The 23,316-nt window shown below is 43.6% G+C and overlaps 1 pseudogene across 1 annotated transcript; it reads right to left on the reverse strand.

The window, feature by feature from the left end:
• Window positions 1-18,648: 18,648 nt before the first annotated feature.
• LOC105508167 lies at window positions 18,649-22,480 on the reverse strand (annotated as a pseudogene). Its single transcript, XR_001001216.1, has one exon. The product of XR_001001216.1 is annotated as a eukaryotic translation initiation factor 4B pseudogene (transcript).
• Window positions 22,481-23,316: the final 836 nt, after the last annotated feature.

Consider the following 23,316-nt stretch of genomic DNA (forward strand, 5'->3'; position numbering starts at 1 on the left):
TGCCTCTTTCCACATTTTTTCCTTGCAATGTATTGATTATTTATTTGTATTGAGGTGAAATTCACATAACATAAAGTTAACGATTTTAAAGGGAACAATTCAGTGGTGTTTGGTACTGAATATCCAGTGTTGTGTAATCATTGCCTCTGACTAGTTCCAAAACATTTTTTATCATCCCAAAATGAAACCCTGTACCCATTAAACAAGAACTCCGCATTTCCTCCCCCCTCCCTGTCACTAGCAACCACCAGTCGACTTCCTGTTTATGAGTTTGCCTATTCTGGATCTTTCATAAAAATGGAATTATACAATTGTGGCCTTGTGTGTCTGGCTTCTTTCACTTAGTGTAGTGTTTTTTTTTTTTTGTTTGTTTGTTTTTTTAATTCGAGATGGAGTCTCACTCTGTCGCCCAGACTAGAGTGCATTGGTGCAATCTCGGCTCACTGCAACCTTTGCCTCCCGGGTTCAAGCCATTCTCCTGCCTCAACCTCCCAAGTAGCTGGGATTACAGGCGTGCACCACCACACCTGGCTTATTTTTGTATTTTAGTAGAGATGGGGTTTCACCAGGTTGGCCAGGCTGGTCTTGAGTTCCTGACCTCAAGTGATCGCCTGCCTTGGCCTCCCAAAGTTCTGGGATTACAGGCGTGTGCCACCGCACCTGGTCTAATGTAGTGTTTTTGAGGTCCTCGGCATTGTAACATGTATCAGTACTTCATTCCTTTTTATGGCTGTATCATATCCCATTGTATTGATAGAGCACATTTTGTTTATGCACTCCTCAGTGGGTGGACGTGGGTTGTTTCTAATTTTTGGCTAGTCAGCTTCCTTTTTGTGTTCCAGACATACCAGGCTACCTTTTAGCCTTTGTCCTTTTTTCAAGTAGCCACTGTTGCTGGTATGGGAACCCTTTGTCAGCTTCATTGTCTGTCTTTCTGGTCTGCCTGGCACTTCCTTCTTATTTTGACTTTTAGCTTTCTCCTTTATCAGTCTCTTAACAAGTTTGGTAGGTACTAGGTCACAGGACCTTTAATAAATACTCCCTGGTAAATTATTAAAGGTCAGATTTCTGACCCTGCAAAATGAAAGACCAGAGCTTTAATAGTGCACTAAGTTGGACTTCCCTGTGTGTTAATTTGGACCCTTGGTTAGACATGCAGGAGAGTTTGGGAGAGTTTGTGGGGGATGTCATGGGGGAGGGTCGAGGAGTCTGGGAAAGCTGTCAGACTATGATATAGATCTAACCTCTGGAGAAGAAATAGGAAGGAAAGGTAGGTAGGAAAAGTATTGTGCAGTTCTAAGACGATTTCAGCTAGACCAAAGTGAGTTGAGCCAGAGTCACCTGTCAGGAGCCCTGCTACATCATTCGTAAGCTGTTCATGCTATTGCCTCTTGGCCTCCATCTCAGCCATCATGGCTGCTGTGCTTATGCACCCATTATGCCAGTGCTGTGGTAGCCAGTGACAAAGGCCCATGAACTGGGTTAAGTCATTTCATCGGCTTGTTTTTATATGTGGCAAGGAATTGGATCACACAATTATGGGGGCTGGTTAGGCAAGCCTACAATTCATGAAACAAGAGCTGATACAGGTGGGATTTCTTCAGGGAAATCTGTTTTCCTCTTAAGGCTTTCAACTGATTGGTTGACACCCACCCACATTATCGAGGGTAATCATTACTTAACTGATCATAGATGTTAACCACATCTACACAATCCACTACTCCCCCCTTATCAACGGGATACGTTCCAAGAACCCCAGTGGATGCCTGAAACTGGCTAATGCCGAACCCTAAATATACTATGTTTTTTCTATCCATACATACTTATGATAAAGTTTAAATTATAAATTAGGTACAATAAGATTAACAACAGTAAAACAACAGTTATACTGTAATAAAAGTTATGCGAATGCGGTGTCTCTCAAAATATCTCACGTATGTAATATTTTCCGACAACGGTTAACCACAGGTAATTGAAACCACAGATTGGGGGGGATTACTGTACCTTCACAGCAACACCGAGTAGTGTTTGATCAAGCAACTGGGTACTGTAGCCCAAGCCGAGCTGACACACAACACTAACCATCACAGTTTACTACCCTGTCTGTGGAGGGGTTTCGGGGGAGGAGCTTCAGAGGTTTCCACATGGCCTTCACTATGACAGCTCTCACTCCAACAGACCAAGGAGCCATGGGGGCATTACTTCCACTGCCAGGTCAATTCCAATTACACACTTAGGGCTAGGAAATGACCACTGGGTCAGCAGTAGGCCCACTGTGAATCCTGTTTTGGCCAGCACTTCAGTTATCACTTGGCCTCCATAAGCCCCCAGTCTAACCAGGGCCGTGATGATGCTTCCTGTCTCTAGGTATCAGTCAACTTAGATCTTGGGTCCAGTGTTCCGCCGAATGTTTGAGTATTCTTTGCCCAGTGTACATATCCCCAAGTAAGTGGCTGTAGGTCCCTTTGGGGAAGTACTGGGTGAATCATTGCATACTCACCATTGTCCTTCCCAGGGATCCAGCCACCTCTTTCCAGACCTGAAAACCGGCTGAAGTATGGCAGCTAAGCAAGGAAGTAGAACTTTTTACTGGGGGAAGCTCCCGTAGCCTCCTGCTCCTCCAATCCTCTTCAGCTTGTAGATAGTGAGCAACATCCTTGTTGACTATTGCTCCTAGGGACACCATGTTCCATTATCCATCTCTAGAACTTGCTGAAGGTAAAGCCCCCGTGGCTGTCCTTCAGACCTTGTGGTTCGCTCTGGTAATTTAAGCCGGGACTCTCCAATTGCTCTCTGAAGTCTCAATCATGGAGTGGACACATTGCCGGGGACCTGTTCCAACTGGGACTCCAGATGGCTGTATCCAGGACTTCTCAGCACTGCTTGATCTGGGTGTAGGTATTCTCCCCAGTTTGTTGAAAAAAAACCAAAAACCAAAAAACAAAACATATTTTCCTTTTCCCTTTTCTCCTACTTTAGCTTTTGCTTAGTTAACTATTATACTCTTTTGTTATGTTGGTCATTAAACTTTTAACTGCATTTGAGTGTAATATTGCAGTTTCTTTTGCTCATGAATCTTCAAACTCAAAATGATGAAAGTAAAACTTTCAGCAAAACAGTCACATAAGCAACCAAGTAGGGCAAGGTGACCACAGTGTGACTACTATTTAACTGCTCACTTCCCAGGGGAGGGGCATTGGCTACTTTGCTCATTACCCAAAAAGTCCTGAGCCCCTTGATCCTAGGTTCCTCAGTTGCGATTCAACTGCCTGTATGTGTAGCGTACATCTGAGCCTGTTGCATCGTCCTGTGGCACTTGGGGGCAGGCGAACTGGAAAAAACACACTGATGCTCATGTTGCTTGCTGTGTTGTAATAAACTGTTTTGTTTGAACCCATTAAATTTCACTGTCTACGTTCTACACCTATGATGAAGAAATGGCAGGTTTTCTCCTGGTCATTATGAGGTGGGAGCTCTTCCTTGACAGTATCCCTGACCCAAAGTCACATGTTAGGGGAGTTCTTTGCTTCGTAGAAATGGCCTGCCTTAGTGTCTCTGCCACACCGACAGATGCCTGTAGAAAGTTTCGTTTTGGTGAAAATGCAGTGATGGATGGTGGGTTTCAGCCACATTGGATTTCAGTTGCAGTAGTGTTGAATTTTAGAGCTCAGAGGTCAGCTACGCTCCCTGCAGTCAGAGGTCTGAGGGGCACAGATACATCTTGCACTAGGCCTAGCCTGAAACAACTCACTAGTCATTGACTTTAGTTAAATTTTGGGAACAGTGAATGTTGACTTGTTCCTTTCACGAGTTGATTTCACAGAGCACAGTTGGAATTCATTAGTGGACAAATTGCTAGTGACCTCAAACCTAAACAGCCACATTGATTGAAGTGCTCATGAAGAATGCTTTTTAGTTCTTAGCATATCAATATTTTTTTGATGTGGCCTAATTAACACCTGAATCTGTCAGTCTGTCTTTTTGTGTTTGTTTTTGTTTTTTGCTTCCTCTAATGTATTGAGGCATGTACCTAGTAAGTACCTGTCTTGGTAGTTTATGGACTCATGAATCCTAAGTTGGAAATAATCCTTATCTGGTACAGGCCATTCCTTCTGTAAACATGTTTTGAAGCTCTTTGAAAGAAGTAACGTGGTCATCATCTAAATGGGTATTCTAGTGAAGTGGAAAGTGCTCCCCACGGTGCTGTTATGACCAAAGAATAAAGTCAAACGTTTCCTGGTGTCTTTTATCTAAAAATTTAAACTTAGAAGATATAATTTGAGGCGTGACTATTTGCACTATGAATGATTTAACCTAGACTTCTTCCTTAATAAGTGGCCCCTGATTTTTGCAAGTGTTACTGGAAACAGCATCACAAATAGATGATAAGAGCAGGTCATATTTTTCAACAGGAAATAATGAACAATTACATTTGTGATAAGCATTTGGTATTCTATAACTGAAGGATGATCAATGGTAACTCATCAAAGACACACTGGTCCCTAGATGGATCATTCAAAATACTGAAGCTATGTGCCAGGTGCTATAAAGTGGCAAAACCATAGGACACATGTGAATTGTGTTACTCTAAACTATATGCTTGTCATACAGATGTATAGCCATTGTAATTGTATATTTAATCTCAAAACAATTTGCTCTCCAAAATGAACATCAGTCAAAAATTTGGTTCCTTTTTGTTGGCTTAGAATTTAAAAGATTACTTTGGGGATGACTGAAGATGACCTAGCCTCTTTAAAGAAGCTGTTCAAAGAAGCCTGAATGAATGGTTTCTTTTTTTAAAAAAAATTTATTTCCATAGATTTTGGGGAAACAGGTGGTATTCGGTTACATGAGTAAGTTCTTTAGTGGTGATTTGTGAGATTTTGGTGCATCCATCACCTGAGCAGTACACACTGAACCCAATTTGTAGTCTTTTATCCCACATCCCCCCTCCCACCCTTTCTCCTGAGTCCCCCAAGTCCATTGTATCATTCTTACACCTTTGCATCCTCATAGCTTAGCTCCCACTTACAAGTGAGAACTTAGGATGTTTGGTTTTCCATTCCCGAGTTACTTCACTTAGAATAATAGTCTCCAGTTCCATCCAGGCTGCTGCGAATGCCATTAATTCGTTTCTTTTTATGGCTGAGTAGTATTCCATCATACACATACACACACACACACACACACACACACACACACACACACACACACACACATCTGTATCTCACAGTTTCTTTATCCACTCGTTGATTGATGGGCATTTGGGCTGGTTCCATATTTTTGCAATTGCAAATTGTGCTGCTATAAATATGCGTGTGCAAGTATCTTTTTCGTATAATGACTTGTTTTCCTCTGGGTTTTTTCTCATGCCTCACATGCCTCATGTGAACCGGAGGCATTTGATGTCATTCCATTCACCTTAGGTTGGGATTAGGATTTGTTTAAGAAATGATATGGGTGATGATTATAATGTTTCTTTGAGGGGAAGGCATTTATTTACAAGCAGCTAATCACAACAGCAAAAAACTTTCATGATTATTAACTTAAATACCTAAGTTTATTAGGTTTTCATTAGTATACCATATGATTGTTAAATGATAAACTATACTGTGTAATTGTTATCAGAGTGCACATCTTACTTTGTGTGCTGTTTTCACTTATACATGCATTTCTATGTGTTCATATTATCGCTATCCTTGTGATTTTCTGTTGCTATGTAGTATTCTTTCCTGCTGATACACCACACCTGTCTCCAACTTGGATTGTTCTACTTTTTCTTTACAATTAATAGCACTGCTATGAACATTTTAATATTGACCCCCTTAAAAATTTTCCCCTTCCTTTAAGGTTTCCTTGGACTATATTCTCTAAAGTAGAGTTACCAGGTCCAAAAGTACAGATAGAACCTCACCTTGTCTTACTTGCTGTCAGATTGCTTTTCAGAAAGATCAAAGTTTTAGAACCACCATCACTGTAGAGTTCAAGTGTAATTCTTTCCGTACATTCCTGGATTTGATCATTTTATTACTTTTTGCTTCTCAGAAAGGTATATTGTGATACCTTCAGTTTATCCTAATTTACATATTCTTTCATGGCAGGTGAAGCTGTCTGTGCATTTTTACTATATTCTATTTTTTATTTTTTATTTTTCTTTTTTTTTATTTTTTATTTTGAGACGAAGTTTTGCTCTTGTTGCCTAGGCTGGAGTGCAGTGGCGTGATCTCTGCTCACTGCAACCTCCACCTCCTGGATTCAAGTGATTCTCCTGGCTCAGCCTCCCGAGTAGCTGGGATTACAGGCATGAGCCACCACACCCGGCTAATTTTGTATTTTTAGTGGAGATGGGATTTGACCATGTTGGTCAGTCTGGTCTTGAACTCCTGACCTCAGGTGATCCACCCGCCTCAGCCTCCCAAAGTGCTGGGATTACAGGCGTGAGCCACCACGCCCAGCCAGCTGGTGCAGGTTTTGATTTACTCTTTGTGATTACTTGACTTTGGTGTTCTAATTGAGGCCTATCCTTTCTCCATCAATTGGATTTTGCCAAGTGCAGGGCAACAGGTATGACCGAAAAGCATGAGCTCTCCACTAGCCATATCAATGGTTCAGGTGTCTCGAAGGGGTCAAGAGGATTCCTGGAGGCTGGAAAGCCCCTCTGAGAAAAGTCATATCTTTGCACTGCCCTAGATGTTCAGGGATATATCTTGGAAATGAACTATTAGGGAACCCCTAAAGCTCACCTGAATTGGCTTGTACCCACGAGGCCATGTACTAACTAGACCTGCACTGTCCAATAAGGGAGTCCCTAGCCACATATGGCTATTTAAATTGAAATAAATTAAAATGAAAAATCCAGTTCCTTAATCACACTAGTGACTCAATAGCCACACGTTGCTTGTGACGACTGTACTCAACTGTGCATATATAGTCCAATTCCATTATCACAGAACATTCCATCAAACAGCACTGAATTGGACCATTTACACATGATGGGATTGTATGTAGCTATGTGATCCGTTGTGAAAACCTCTCTGGATCCTTCTATGCCCCTCTAAACCCTATTTGTCCTTTGAGGTTTGGCTCAATTCTAGTTCTCCCAGGAAACATCTCCTGACCACTCCAGTTCACAGCAATGACTCCATTCTTGGAACCCCATAGAGCAGGTGTCCCCAATTCCACTGGTCTGTGGCCTGTTAGGAACCAGGCCACACAGCATGACATGAGCAGCGGGGCAAGCAAGTATTACCACCTGAGCTCTGCCTCCTGTGAGATCAGCTGCGGCATTAGATTCTCACAGGGAGCTCAAACCCTATTGTGAACTGTGCACATGAGGGATCTAGGTTGCATGCTCCTTATGAGAATCTAATGCCTGATGATCTGAAGTGGAACAGTTTCATCCTAGAAACCATCCCCACCCTACCCCAACCCCATTTGTGGAAAAATTGTCTTCCATGAAACCAGTCCCTGGTGCCAAAAAGGTTGGGGACTGCAGCCCTAGAGCACCCAAAATACTTGACACACTGTCTTATTGGTGTCACAATTTTGCTTGCCAGTTAGTCGTATCTTCCTAATAAGGCTACAGGGACCTCAAGAGAAGAGCTTAAATCCCACACTGCCTGGGTTCCTCTTCTCATGCCAGAATGCATAGCAAAAGCATTTATCAAACTCTCTTTTTCTCTAGCTGTCTTCCATACTTCGCTCTTGTTTTCAGTATTTAGAAGAATCAGCATGTAGGACACCATGTCATGCTTCAAAAACCATATATTTTTAGAGGAAGGTCAGCATGCTTATTGATGTCAGGTGTAGCACTTCAGCTTCTGTCTTGGTGAGATGGCAGGAGTGGGGATAGGATTGAGGAAGATTTGGGAAAATTGGTATTAAATCTTGAAAACACCTTTGACAGAGCAAAGAAAAATGATACCTTCTTTTGTAATTTCAGAGCTCTGTTTGAAAGTACTGGGCTTAGCATCCATGAACGCACCAAAAGGGGTATGCACATTTATTTGACTTTCTAATTGAGGCTGTCATGCTAGGGGATTGATAGTTTAGGACTCAGAAAGAAGCATTTCTAGAATAACTTATAGTTTTTTAATATTTATTTATTTATTTATTTATGAGACAAAGTCTCTCTCTGTCGCCCAGGCCGGAGTGCAGTGGCACGATAGCTCACTGCAACCTCCGCCTTCTGGGTTCAAGCAATTCTCCTGCCTCAACCACCTGAGTAGACAGGACTACAGGCCTGTGCCACCATGCCAGCTAATTTTTGTATTTTTTTTAGTAGAGACAGGGTTTCCCCATGTTGGCTAGGCTAGTCTTGAACGCCTGACCTAAAGTGATCTACCTGGCTTGATCTCCCGAAGTGCTGGGATTACAGGCGTGAGCCACCATGCCCAGCCAAATAACTTACAGTTTTTAAAGCACTTTCACAAAAAGTCTTTATTTGTTCCTTTTCATGCCTCTGGGGAGGAAGCAGGAGAGGTCAGTGAGGTCGAACACCTCATCTAAGGGTTGTATGGGTAAAAAGTAGCTAAGTTGGCACTAGGACCAGCTCTGCATTCCCTGAATCCTGATGCTTCTTGAGCCAACTTTGCAGAGCCTGCCTCCCTTGTCCTAGCAGATAACTGTGTGAAAAAAACTTAACAAGATAATTTCACATGAAAAGCTAAATTTCAATTCAAGTGCCAGGTTCATTTCAGAATGTCCAGGTAAAAGCAGCAGAGCATTTTAAAACGCCATCAGTTCTCACCCACTTTGGGTAAACTTTCAATTGACTGGCCCCAACAGATCTGTTTGTTGTGTGAGCTATAAAGGACTCGTGTGGCCAATAAGTCTCCATTTGGACCCATTTTTTCTGCACCACTTATTTTGTGCATAGGGCCTTTAAAGCATATCCTAGTTCATGGTAACAAAATGATTATTGTACCTGTAAGGGCAGAAATGAACATTTATCTACGTTGCTGATGCATCACGACAGGATGTGATAGCACATGAAAAGAAACAGGGGCATAAAACACAGACTTTCTTATTTCCAGTAAAAGATTAAATTCTCTTATACCTCTTGTGGTTACCTGGTTTTTATCTTCGCCAGCAATATAACCTTGGGAACCTCAAGAATCTAGGGCTTAAACTAAGGTAGCAGAGAGCAAATTTACCCTTAAACAAAGGGGGAAAAGTTTAGCTTTCAAATTAATAGTGCAGTACTAGAATATGCTGGTAGTTTTAAAAACTAATAAGAGTGACCTAGAAATTAATAAGGAAAATGCTAACATTTGCAGGGATAAAGACAAGGACTTGAAGGGAGAGACGGTAGTCTGAAAAAGCAAGACAAAGACTTTTAGTTACAGTATTGAGGTGTGTGCTGCAAGGCCATATCCTGGAGGTCTCATAGGAGGAGAAAAATGAAGCTTTGGTTTTGAAATTTGGTGATGTTGCTAAAAATGTGGATGCCTGGACTCCATTTCTTGGAGGTGCTGACTAGGCAGGTCTAAGGAGGGGCCATGATTCTGCATCATTAATAAGCACTCTGAACCTGCACGTTATGCTCATGTACCCTAGAACTTAAAGTATAAAAAAAAAAAAAAAATAAGCACTCTGAGTGGTCCTGGTGCAAACAGTCCCAGACGACACTTTGAGACACTGCCTCCAAGTTGTAGTCACAGTCACTATTAGATTCTGCATGTTGCTCAAGATTGGCAGATGGATGGTATCCTAGGATCATAGCACACAGGAAGCTTACTCTGAGGAGTACAGTGAACTTTTGGCTACCAATTCATACTTTTTTCAAAGCAAAACTGCTGAAAAGAGAAACTGGGCAGTAGGTGTGGTGTTCATAGAGTGTGGGAAGTGGGAATAGGAGAGTTCAAATGAAGCCAGCTTGGTGAGACCACTTCTCTTTCCAAAAGCAAACCCTGGAGGATTCAACAGCTTAACACGGGTACCCTGATGCTGCTTTGATCAGCTTGTGGGCAGAATAGTGAGGTTCACTTGGTCACTGTGAAGGGAGACATGTTCCTAGGGTGTTTATGGCCAAAGTAAATGGGCCATGGTGCATGCTAAGTTCACACTGTGAACTGATTTAGATTCCCAATAAAACTGTATTTGTAAAAAAATACATCATAGGCTGTAATGGATATGTGCTGGTCTAGAAGTCCTCTTTTTATTGTGAGTTTTCGTAAATAGGCATCGTTGTAATTTTTAGTAAGTTCTCCTTTGTGGACTTTCTTACTATTTTGAGCATCTTAGCACAAGTTTGGCCATTGTGCATTTCTCCCTCCAAAAGGAAGCAGCATCAGGGTATCTGTGTCAAGCTGTTGAATCCTCTACAGTTTGCTTTTGCCTTATCAGAGCAAAAATAAGTTATTTGAATTGACTACTGCCGTGCAGTGAGTTCCTGTATTGGACAGAATGTAGCGGTTGGGAGGAGGTGTTCCTGTTCAACTAAAGGTACGGAAGAATGTGCTTTTACTACTTGGTTGGGCGTGCGGTTGGAAACCTACACGGGATATTTTTTACTTGCCACTGTACTCTGCAGACTGTCCTTGGTCACTGCCCAATTCTGGGACACAGTGGCAACTGGATGTAGCCCTGGGCTGGCGGAAAGAAATTGTACGGGATGAAAGTCACAAGCCCTGTGAGGTTTGAGCCCCAGCGCAGCCGTTTGTTGGCTGTGCAACCTCAGGCAGGTCATTTCCCTCCATTTTCTCTTCTATAAAATAGGACATAAGACTCGTGGAGGAAGCACAGTACGGTAGGCTATTTCCCTTTCGTGACTCTGGTTTCTCATTAATAAAATAGAGATGACGCTCTGCAGGGCAGATGTGAGAAAAACACATTTTTGGCAGAATGTCTAGTACATAGCCGCTACTTAATAAATGTTACTTCCAGTACCTGCTACCCCTCTGCTGTGAGGTGCAAGTCAGAAAGCTGCATACTAACCTGCAAATTGCAATCTATATGCACAATAAGTCATATATTTCAACCCCATGCTGGTGGCAGATGGGGGTGTGCAAGGCAGGAGCCCCTCATTCCAGGGGGGTAAGTAGACAAGCATTTATATTCAAAATGGTATCACTGAGCGCTGGATTACAAAATGATATATACTTTGTACCTGAAATGTCGTTATTTGAAGACTATGCATTGGCGAGAATGCTTTTGCATTGAAAGAGGGTGATGAACTGCCCGGACAAAAGTGAAATACTTACCGTATGCACCTGCCCTTTGATGGATAGCGAATAACAGAAATACCTAGAAACCCTCAAAGGATGAAACCACTGTTGCATTGTACCCAGTAATCTCTGTCCTCTGCTCTTCCTGGGCTTGACTTCTCATAATTCTGGTCAATTATGACCACCCAGGATTGGCCCCAGACTTGGATGTGGACCTTGGCTGCCCTTGTAGGATCATAGCAAGGGCTCAGTTGTCCCAGGTCACAAAAAATGTCAGCCATGTCTGCCTCTCCCTCCTGGGACTTGGAAAATAAAACATGATGGGTCCTTTTCCAAGAGAAGATAATGTTAGCAGGGGTCTGGCGGGGAGAAGGGGGAAAGGGCTATTTTACCGCCTCGATCTCCTTTTCAAGAATTCTCAGCAATTGTGCGGTCTGGAGCAAGAAAGTGGCAGGTGGGGTCGCAGAAGCACAGAGTTGATGTTGAGGCAGGCTTAGCTCCTGGCTTTCCTCTGGACCTTTATCAATTTATTCCCTCTTGGAACACAGAGGCAGCATGGTCCCAGAAGGAGACAAAATAGGCTGGGGTGGGTGGCAGGGTTACAGGGTAGTCACTCCATGGTGGTGGCAGTTCAAAAGGAAATGGAAAATCAATGAAGTAAGGCCTAAATACACACGAGGTGAGAGAAGCGTGTTTTGTATTGATTGTGTGGAGAGCAGAGTATTATCTCAAGAGTTTGACTCTAGTTCTTCCAAGAGGATTTGAGGCAGCTTATGAATTAAGACGTCGCAAAGCAGGGTACTTAAAAGGATAAACTGTGACAGGGACAATGTAAGGCACTTGTTCTTAACCCCGGCTGCACAGTAGAACCACCGGGAGAAATTTTAAAAATGTGCATGCTTGGGCTTCACTCCAGTTGAACAGGAATCCCTGAGTGTGGGAGAAGTACTGGTGTATTTTTAAAATTCCCCAAGTGCCTCTAATGTGCAATTAGGTTGAGACGCTGGAGGAGCAGATGCTACCAAATCCCTGACATGAGTAGGTTAAATCAGTGGTTCGCAACATTGGCTGTATATACAAATCACCTGGAGAGCTTTTAAAATCCCATCGCCTAAGCTGCAACTCAGACCAATTGAATCCGAATCTCTGGCGAGGGTGGGGGGGGAGGGGGCAGGCATCAGTTGTTCTTAAAGTTTGCCAGATGGTTTCCATGTGCAGCTGGGGTTAAAAAGCTCTGCTCTGTGTAATCCCAGCTCTTTGGGAGGCCAAAGCGGGTGGATCACAAGGTCAGGAGATCGAGACCATCCTGGCTAACATGGTGAAACCTCGTCTCTACTAACAATACGAAAAATTAGCCGGGCGTGGTTAAAGGGGCCTGTAGTCCCAGCTACTCAGGAGGCTGAGGCAGGAGAATGGTGTAAACCCAGGAGGCGGAGCTTGCAGTGAGCCAAGATCGCGCCACTGCACTCCAGCCTGTGCAACACAGCAAGACTCTGGTCTCCAAAAAATATATATAAATAAATAAACAATAAAAAAAAATAAGCTTTGCTCTGTGTAGTGGTTCCCAAACATGACTATACAGCAGATTCACAGGGAGGGGTATTCGGGAACTCCCAACGTAGAGACTAAATTCGACTGATGGATAAAGCATTAGTCCATTTGACAGAAGTTTGTTGAGCATCTACTAAACGTCAGTCGCTATGCTAGGTGCTGGGGATGTGGTTATGAACAAAACAAAGCCCTTGCTTTCATGAAGAGCATATATATTCAAGGAAATATGTATCATCTACCAAGGGATGAGGGCAGGAATTTTTGTCTGCTTTGATAACTGTTGAATCTTCAGTGCCTGGCACATCGCGGGCTCCTGATAAACAACTGTTGAATGAACGAATACTGACTGAAGGGTGAATTAAGTGCTATGAAGAAAAGTTCAGTGGGATAAGGGGTGTGTGGGTGGGTGTGCGGGTGTCTGCCTATTTTAACATGGGGTGGTCAGGGAATGCCTCACTGAGAAGTTGGCTTTTGAGCGAGGCCCAAATGAGGGGAGGGAGTAAGCTGCACAGCCATCTGAGGGCACAGGGTTCCTGGCAGAAGAGCAACTGCAAAGGACCTGAGGTGGGAACATGTTGGCACATTAGGGAAGCAGTAAAGAGGCCAGTGTGGCTGCGGTAGAGTGACGACAGAAAGGTAATGGGTGGGAGGGGAGTGGGTGGGCAGCTCATGTAAGGCTTGGTAGACTATGGTCAGTGCTTTGGCATTAATGGAAACACCACGGCCTCTTTTTCTGTGTCTGACACTGAAGAACGTATGTATTCAAATAAAGAGAACACTATTTTCCCGGAGTGAAACGCCAGCAGAAACATCTATGCTACTCCATGAAGACTGCTGAGTATCTTAATGAAACATACTTTTAACTATAGCTTTACAATGGAAAAAAAAAAAAAAACAGCAAGTGAAATCACCAGAGACTCCAGGCACACCAGGGAATCAGCTCGGCAAATGGAAGCGCCTCTCAGTGGCCTCCAGACTGGAGACTCCACCTCTCCTCTTTGCAGTCTTACTTGGAAATTGTGGTCTGTAAGTGAAGTTTGAAGGTTTTCAAATCAATTTTAATACTGAGAAAAGAGAAATGACTGGAAAATTGACAGGCTCCGTGTGCACACGCACATGCATGCCTGCAAATGCACGTATATACACACACTGGCAATGGGTTTAATGCGAACCAAAAAGAAAGCAAAGGTGACACAAAACAAAAGAGACTCTGTAGCATTGTGTCCGTAATTGGTGGGTTCTCACTCTTGCAGACTTCAAGAATGAAGCCACGGACTCTCACAATGAGTGTTACAGTTCTTAAAGATGGTGTGTCTGGAGTTTGTTCCTTCCGATGTTCACATGTGTCCAGAGTTTCTTCCTTCTGGTGGATTCGTGGTCTCGTTGACTTCAGAACGGAAGCTGCAACCCTTGTAATAAATGTTACAGCTCTTAAAGGCAGCGTAGACCCCAAGACCGCACAACAGCAACATTTGTTGCAAAAAACAAACGAGCACAGCTGTCACACCTTGGAACCAGACGCAAACAGGTTACCACTAGTAGCGCCTGTGGCCTGCTTTTATTCTCTTATTTGGCCCCACCCACATCCTGCTGATTGGTCCATTTTACAGAGAGCTGATTGGTCCGTTTTACAGAGTGCTGATTGGTCCGTTTTACAGAATGCTGATTGGTCCGTTTTGACAGAGTGCTGATTGGTGCATTTACAAATCTTTAGCTAGACACAGAGCACTGATTGGTGCATTTACAATCCTTTAGCTAGACAGAAAAGTTCTCCAAGTCCTCACCCGACCCAGAAGCCCAGCCAGCTTCACCTCTCAGCATCAGCTCTCATGGGAAACTTCCCAAGAGGGCTTAGGGAAGGGGGTTTCTAGGGATCACACCTAGGACTGGCCACTCTTTTGGAGAACTCCATAGAAAGCGTCAGTCCCAAGGGACATTGGGAAGTAGTTGGAATCAGCACTCATTTCCCCCAGCAGTGCCCCTTCCTCTCTAAAGCATCTGTTCCCTCTCTGCCCCCATCAAGCCTCACCTGGTCTGCCTGGGAGTGCCATGCGACACACTTTCTTCGGATTTTTTGTGGGAGGCTCCAGGAACAGAGCTTATTGGTCAGGGAGGGGACTGTGTTAAGATATTAAGAGGCAACCGTGGCTTACTCTGCACTTGGACAAAGACAGTGACTCAACTCAAAGGTGAAGACTTTCATGAAGAGGTTTTCGGGCCCCAGGAGCCAGCCCTAGTGGAAGAGATTTGGCCCCAGGAAGGTGTGAACAAGGGAGAGATTCTTGAGGCCCCACACAGCACACCACACAAGCGATTTCCTTTATTTTAGCTTGGCAACCAGGCCATTTTTTTCAGGACCCCACTGCATTGCAATGAGGGGCCAGCGGAAAAGACTTACCTTCATGGAGCTTGCATTCTGTGGATCTAGAGCTGTAAGACTTTCTGTGATCAAGCACAATATTGGAAAGCAGTTACTGCTGAGACATGTCTATATTATTGGCACAAAAATGATCTCAAAACTTTTATTACTAAAGAATCAGAAATTAAGCAAACAGTAAAAGCTGAAAGAGGTGAGATCCCTAGAATGCTGGACACAGATCTTGGCTCTTTCCTCAGACTCTGGGAAAGATGGTGTGTTGTTATGAGAAAAACTTGGGGCTGTAATGGATCCCCAAACTGGGAAGGAGCTGAGAGACCGAAGAATGACTCAGACAAGTCCAGCTTGACAAGCAGATGAGTTTATTAGGACTTACCTACAGGGCGCTCCTGGGCAGCAGCAGGACAACTCCAGAGATCCATCCTATCACCCGTCTCTAAGCGCTTTGAAGCTCATTTTCTGGCTCTTTGCCTACTGTGTATGTGCAATGAGACTTTTCCTTGGTAGGTTCTCAGATACTCCACAGGATGTTGGGGTCTCAGGCACCTGCTCCTCAGTTGGGCACTGTGGCCTTGGCTCACTGCCAGCCTTCAGGTTTCAAGCAGCGGATATAGACCCTTAAGTAACCTGGTGGGGGGATCCATCACACTACAAGTGTGACATAGTGGAAGGAGCACCAGCCCAGAGTGCCAAGAGAGGCAGACTTTGCAACCAGCTGCCCATTCTTGCACAACCATTCATATGCTGTGAGCCTCTTTGCTCATTTGTAAAATGGGAGATTAGGCTGTGGATGGGTTTCTAACAACCCATGCAATGCTCTGGTTGTAGATAGTTTTTTTTTTTTTTTTTAAAGAACGAGTCTTCCAGGTAAAGGAATGACAGAGGGGAAGGTGCCAGTCATGGGGAATAGTGACTTCCTGTGAAATGTGGAGAGCGCTGAGGCACCACCCTGAGTCCCAAAAAATGTCAATATGCCAGTGGCTGAAATTCAGACTGAGGAGATAGAAATGATAGTGAGAGACATTTCAAAAAGATCCACAGCTAGTAGTAAAAATAGCCCTGGACTTCACTTTGCTTCACTACTAAGAGCTGGGTGAACACTTGAGAGTTATAAACTTCTTGGACACTGTTTCTTTAGCTGTAAAATGGAGACGTGACCATTTTCTCAAGAGAACCAGATGAAATCATGTGTATGTATTTGATATACGTTTTGTAAATGTATAATTATAAAGGGCAAGGAAGAGAGGACTCCTTCTAGATTACTCTTTGGGTCAAGAGTTCCAGAAAAAAAACCCAGAAAACCTCAGTTACCTGGAATATGAAGATCTCATTAGTTGAATTGTTTGATGAAATTGGTTAACCAGAATATCCTCTAAATTTTATTATTTGTTGCTGGCTTTTCTAAAGTGTCTGAATGTACTTTCTTTTCTCTTCTTCTTTTTTTTTTTTTAGACGGGGTCTTGCTCTGTTGCCAGGCTGGAGTGCAGTGGCGCAATCTCGGCTCACTGCAACCTCCGCCTCCCGGGTTCAAGCGATTTCTCCTGCCTCAGCCTCCTGAGTAGCTGGGATTACAGGCATGCACCACCATGCCTGGCTAATTTTTGTATTTTCAGTAGAGACGGGGTTTCATCATATTGTCCGGGATGGTCTCGATCTCTTGACCTTGTGATCCGCCCACCTTGGCCTCCCAAAGTGCTGGGATTACAGGCATGAACCACCGCACCCGGCCTAAAGTGTCTAACTGTACTTTCTTACCTTAGGAAGTCTTGTACACTGCACATATTTGAAATGACTTTTTTCTGATGATTGAGGCCATGTGGATTTATTAGGGCCATCATTCCAAATATCAGTTTTTAATGTGTGTAGGCTAAATGCATACCAACCCATTGGGATATACCTAGGAAGCTGTTTTGAGGAAGACGGCACAGAAGAATTCCGGGTATTTAAGAGCCCTAGATAAACTGATTCAAGTTAAAATTTTATGGTTTATTCTGTGAAACTAAGACTTTGTATCACCAGCTCTGACCTCCCCACTGAATGTAGACTTAAATAGCCAATGACTTGGGTGATCTCTCCACTTAAATATCTGATGGGCCTCTCAATCTCAACAGAGCCCAGAGTTCTTGTCTGCAACTCTCTTCTCCACCTTTGCTCTTCTCAGAGTCTTTCCTGTTTCACCAAATGGCACCACCAGACAGCCACTCAGTTACTCAAGTCAAAATTGTAGGAATCACCTTGATTATTCTTTCTTCCTCACCTCCAGCAGTCCATCATCAGATTCTGCTGACTCCACTTTCAAAACATATTCCGAATTTGTACTGCTCCCACTGCTACCTGCTAGTCCAAGCCACTGTCATCTCTCTGGTTGGCTTGTTGTAATAGCCTCCTAACTGGTATCCCTGCTTTAATCCTATCCCTACTCACTTTATTCTCCCACTTGGAGCAAGAGTGATTTTTTTTTTTTTTTTTCTGAGACAGAGTTTTGCTCTTGTTGCCTAGGCTGGAGTGCAATAGCATGATCTCGGCCCACTGCAACCTCTGCCTCCTGGGTTCAAGTGATTCTCTGGCCTCAGCCTCTCGAGTAGCTGGGATTACAGGCATGGATCACCACACCCGGCAAATTTTTGTTTTTTTGTATTCTTAGTAGAAACGGGGTTTCTCAATATTGGTCAGGCTGGTCTCGAGCTCCCCACCTCAGGATCTGCCCACCTCAGCCTCCCAAAGTGCTGGGATTACAGGTGTGAGCCACCGCACCCACCCAAGAGCGATTTTTAAAAAATATTAATAAGTAATAGATTATGTCACTTCCTTGCTTAAAATCTTCCACAGGCTTTCTACTGTGACCAGGAAAGTGCTCCACACTCTTTTCCATGGCCTACAACAAGCCCTGTGTGATCTGGCCCTGACCATCTCTCTTGCCAGGTGCTGTTCACTGTCCTCTGAGCATGACCTTTTTTTTCATCCTAGGGTCTTTGCACTTGTTGCATCCTGTGCTTGGTCCCCTCTGCTTCCTGTGGCTCCCTCTTTCTTATCATTAGGGTCAGATGTCTCTGGACTTCTTGGACCAAACAAATGAATCAGCTAGTCCCTCTCTATCATGTTTACTCTTCTTTTTTTCATATTCATTTATTGATCCCACAAATATTTACCCAGCACCTACTATGTGCTTCTTTCTTTTCTTTTCTCTTTCCTCTTTCTTTCTTTCTTTCTTTCTTTCTTTCTTTCTTTCTTTCTTTCTTTCTTTCTTTCTTTCTTTCTCTCTCTCTCTCTTTCCTTTCTTTCTTTCTTTCCTCTTTCTTTCTTTCTTTCTTTCTTTCTTTCTTTCTTTCTTTCTTTCTTTCTTTCTTTCTTTCTTTCTCTCTCTCTCTCTTTCTTTCTTTCTTTTTCTTTCTTTCTTTCTTTTCTTTCTTTCCTTTCTTTTCTTTCTTTCTCTTTTCTTTCTTTCTTTCTCTTTTCTTTCTTTCTTTTTCTTTCTTTTATTTCTTTCCTTCTTTTTCTTTCTTCTTTCTTTCTCTTTCTTTCTTCTTTCTTTTTCTTTTTTGTTTCTTTTTCTTTTGAACTTTAAAGATCAGATTTATTTGGAGAAAACAAAAAACCCACATCCCAAAGGATGGGATTTTACATCGAGACATCTCCTAGGTAATAAGTCTACAGATTACAAATCATTTTCATGGAAGATATTTTTGTACGAATTTTACATGTATTCAGGAGCTGGACATTAATCCCTGTTTCTGTTTTAATAGGGGGGACAAGGTAGGGGAGAGGGAAAAACAGTTTTGGATATAACTATTTGGAAGGAGAGTAGACATGAAGAGGGCAAACCCTAGCTTTTCATTATCCACAATCATTGGTTTTTTTCTTTCTTTCTTTTTCTTTAAAAAAAAAAAAAACTTTCAATCTTCAACACTCTTTAAAAGCCCACTTCTTAGCTACTGGCCAATCCACACCAATTATTTAAATTCACTTGGTACACACCTTTGTCAACTGGGTAAATTATATTCATTATGCCCACTGCTGCAGCATGCATAAACCAACACCCCTGCATGGCTGAACAGGACCTAATCTAGGACTGTTGGGAGACAGGTTTGCACACGAAGGTCAAGGTGTCATTTCTCTGCTAATACTGTCTACCAAGCTGATCCCTACAAAAATGCACATAAAAGCAGGCAAATTTAGCTACTGTGTTGCAAGAGAAACCAGGACCTTGTTAAATAGTTCTCTCCATTACCATTTATTCTCTCAAGAGAAGCTTTAAAAAATAATAATAAAGAAAAACAACACATTGGTCTGGCCACCTCATGAATCCAACAAGCATTGATGTGGCATTTCAGTGGAGAAGGAAACTTGGGGGGAAAAACTCATCAAGGTTGTAAGAAAGGCTCCCAATTTAACTGTCCCTGTCCCTATTTATCCACCTTCCAAGACCATCCATTATTCTAGAGCACTCTGATCTATAAAAGGGGTCAAAGCATCAGGAGCAGGCAAGGAGTGAGAACCAAAAGACATCAAGAAACTGATTTGCTTGAGAAAAGCAGCGATTCTCCCTTTTACAGCTCTCCATGACTGATAGAGAAAATGCCCAAAACATCATCTATGTGACTTAGAGACTGCTTTTTGGGAGGTTAAGAGTAGCACAAAGAACTTAAGATGACAAGAGTCTAAATTTTTAGTTTCAAGGTTTCAACAGAATGTGGATATATTCAAACTTTCAAAAAGGACAGTGTTTAGAAAGGGTAAAACTAGGACACAGAAAACACTGGGAATTACCACGACCCCCTAAGTGCTTCCAACACCAGGAAATAACCATTCATGTGTTTGCTGGAGGTCACACAATTTTCCCGTATTACCTGGTGCAAAATGACTCATCACTTCCCAAAAGCTTCTTTTCAAACCACGATTTTCCCATTTATTTTGGTCCAATGCAGTCCTATTCTTTATGGCCTATATAGTCTCACTCCCAACTACCCCACTGGGGGGTAAAAAAAAAAGATTTCCCCCTAGGCTGGCCCCCAAAACTCAGAATTAAATAAGAGGAGGGGCTGGCAGCCTCCTGGAGACTAAAACAACTTGAGGCTAAATCTACCTTTCCAAGAGTGGAACATTTATTCAGATAATGTTTGAGAATTCATATTTGCCACAATAGGATAAAAACTAAAAGGTAGAAATCTCACACTTTTCCTTCTACCTCCCTCCCCTACTGCCCAACCAGGTTCCAGACTCAATATCACTGTCATTACCATTTCTACTAAATGGAGGCCCCTAGGCACTAATCACACTGGCAACTGCGTGGTGACATAACACAGCACAACATTTCCTCTAAAAAACTGTAGTCCCTTTCTCTCTGGCTGTATTGGCGATTCTCCAGTTACTTCAGTACTTTAAAGGCTGCAGCAGCATGCAAAAGAATTTCATTTTTTGTTTTTAAAAAAAGGTAAGAAAGGCCTTCAGGAGATGGTGTGTTTTATTTTGTCTTGTTTGGATAGAGGTTTTGATTTGCTCTCGAATGTTCCAGGATGGAGAGAAACTAGGAGAAAGCACAGGATGTAGAGGTCTATTTGGCATAATCTTCTCCCTCGTTTTCATCTTCACCATCAACAGAGAGAGCAGCATACTTGCTTGCAGAACTGAACTTGGAAGCTGAATTTTCCTCAGGTTTCTTTGGCTCAGGTGCAGATCTGCAGTCTTGATCTTTTCGCCATCTTTCCTATCTGACTCCTTCCAGTGGTCTTTGTTCCCTCCATCTCCTGGACCACAGCTAGAGTTCCCAGTTTGGCCTTTTGGGACATTCATCCCATCTACTTTATTTTCATCTTTCCTTGCTGGTCCTTCCTCAGATGGTTGAGCTGGAGCTACTTTTCCCCCACCACTTGTAGGGGATTGCTGCTCTGTGTCTGAGCTCTGAGATGGAGCAGGAGGGTTAGAACTTCGCTTCACCCAAGCATTCTCCTTTGGTGGAGGGGCTGGCATTACCTTTAGGGGCTGATCAGGTTTGGAAGGTTTAGAAGTTGGAGAGTGACAATCTTCCTCCTTATTGAGAGTTTCATTTTCTAGAGACTTCTCACTCTCTCTCCTTCGTTCATTTCTGCCAGATGTGGTGGAGGTCCCAGTCTGTGATGACTCACTTCCTGTCCTCGACTGTTCCCGTTCCTGGGTTTCTTCACTTCGCCAGCTTGGGTGTCTCTCCAGAGGCCATCGTTCTAGTTTTGGCTCATCCAGTTGACGCTGCAACTTCTCTTGTTCCTTCTGTAGCCGTTCTTCTACTTCTCTTTCTCTAGCAGCTGTGTCAACGGGCTTTGCCCCTCCAAAGATAGAAGCAGCTCGACTGGACTGGGAGGTACTAGCAGAGGAATCATCTTCCTTAGGAGTACTCTGAGGCTTTAGATTCAGTTTGGGTCTTTGGCAGGGGGACCTCTATCATCATGCCTATAATCATCCCGAGAGTAATCATCTCTGGAGGTCCACGACCGATCATCCCGTCTGTTGCATCGGTCTTCATAGCGGTCCCCACCTCCTCTATAGTCATCATCCCTGCAATACCCACTGCCAAATGCTCTTCTGCCACTGCCTATCCAGGAATAGTCTCTGCTGCCTCTGCTGCTTCAGTCATCATTGCGATCCCGGCCACCATATGGATCCATATCCCGGCATGGGCCATCCCAGTACCCATCCTGATACCCATCATGATACCGGTCTGAATCGTAATTATCTCGATACTTGTCTCCAAAGCTATCATCACCTCTTCTAGGTGGGTAGTCATCAAAGCTGTCTGTAGCAGGACGAGCCCTCCAGTCTGTATCAGTTTTGTCAGAATCCCGATTTCTATTACGGCCGAAAGAACGATCATCCCTGTCTATATCCTGTACTTGATCAGCAACGTCCACTTGAATTCTCCTGTTACCTAGAGACTCTTCATTGAGACTCAGGGCACTGAGCAGGGAATCCAGTTCCTCAAATTCAGCATAACCAAAACCTTTCAACCTCTCTAGATTGCTGGGTTCACGTGGTAAACACACTGCACTGATATTTAACCCTTTAAAGAATTCCTTAATTGACTCTTCTGTAACATCATAGGGTAGGTTTCCTAGAAAAGCAGTGTAGGGTGGCGATTTGGGAAGACGGCTCCAGTCGATATTGGGTTCCCGAGCAGCCCGTGGAGCAGTGGGAAGGATGGAATGGTCTAATTGGAGGCGCCATATACACATCGTCATCATTACTGTGCCGAGTTGTTGAAATTCTCCTTCCAGGTCATCCGTTTCATCAGCCCAGCTGACTGGTTTGGAAACATAGGTGCTTCCCCCACCAGTACCCCCATCCTCAGCCAGAAAGTCTGTTAGGGAGAGATAGTCTTCGCCTTCTTATTCTTCTTTTCTGCTGAGGCCGCCATGTTGGGAGAGCTTCTCTCTCTCTCTCTCTCTCTCTTTCCTTTTCTTCCTCCTTCCTCCCTTCCTTCCTTCCTTCCTTTCTTCCTTCCTTCCTTCCTCCCTTCCTTCCTCCTCTTTCTTTCTTCCTTTCTTCCTTTCTTTTCTGAGACGGAGTTTTGCTCTGTCACCCAGGCTGGAGTGCAGTGGTGCGATCTCGGCTCACTGCAACCTCCATCTCCTGGGTTCTAGCAATTCTGCTGCCTCAGCCTCCCAAGTAGCTGGGACTATAGGCACACGCTGCCACACCTGGCTAATTAAAAAAAAATTTTTTTAGTAGAGACGGGGTTTCACTTGTGTTGCCCAGGCTGGTCTCGAATTTCTCAGCTCGGGCAATCCACCCACCTCGGCCCTTCAAAGTGCTCATGAGCCACCACGCCTGGCCTATGTGCCTACTTTCTAGGCATGTGAGCATACAGTGAACAGACAAAAATCCCTGCCCTCATGGAGCTAACATTCTAGGGAAGGGAGATAGCTAATAAACAAATAATAAACATCTACAGTCTATCAGATGGTATAAGAGCTAGGGAGAAAATTGAGGCAGGGATGGAAGATACGGAGCGCTGGGGTGGCAGTGAGGTTGCAGTTTTAAAGAGGATAATCAGGGAAGGCTTCACTTAGATAATATTTGAGCAAAGATCTGAAAGAGGTGAGGTGTGAGCTATGCAGATCTCTGGGAGGATGCTGCAGGCAGCCTAGCAAGTGCCATGACTCTAAAAGGAGAATGCCGACATGTTTAAGGTCAGTGTGGCTGGAGTGTAGTGATTAAGAGGAGGTGGGCACAGAGATCATAGAGGGGGAG

Source organism: Colobus angolensis, unplaced genomic scaffold, assembly GCF_000951035.1.
Source record: "Colobus angolensis palliatus isolate OR3802 unplaced genomic scaffold, Cang.pa_1.0 Scaffold159, whole genome shotgun sequence".
NCBI classification, from domain to species: domain Eukaryota; kingdom Metazoa; phylum Chordata; class Mammalia; order Primates; family Cercopithecidae; genus Colobus; species Colobus angolensis.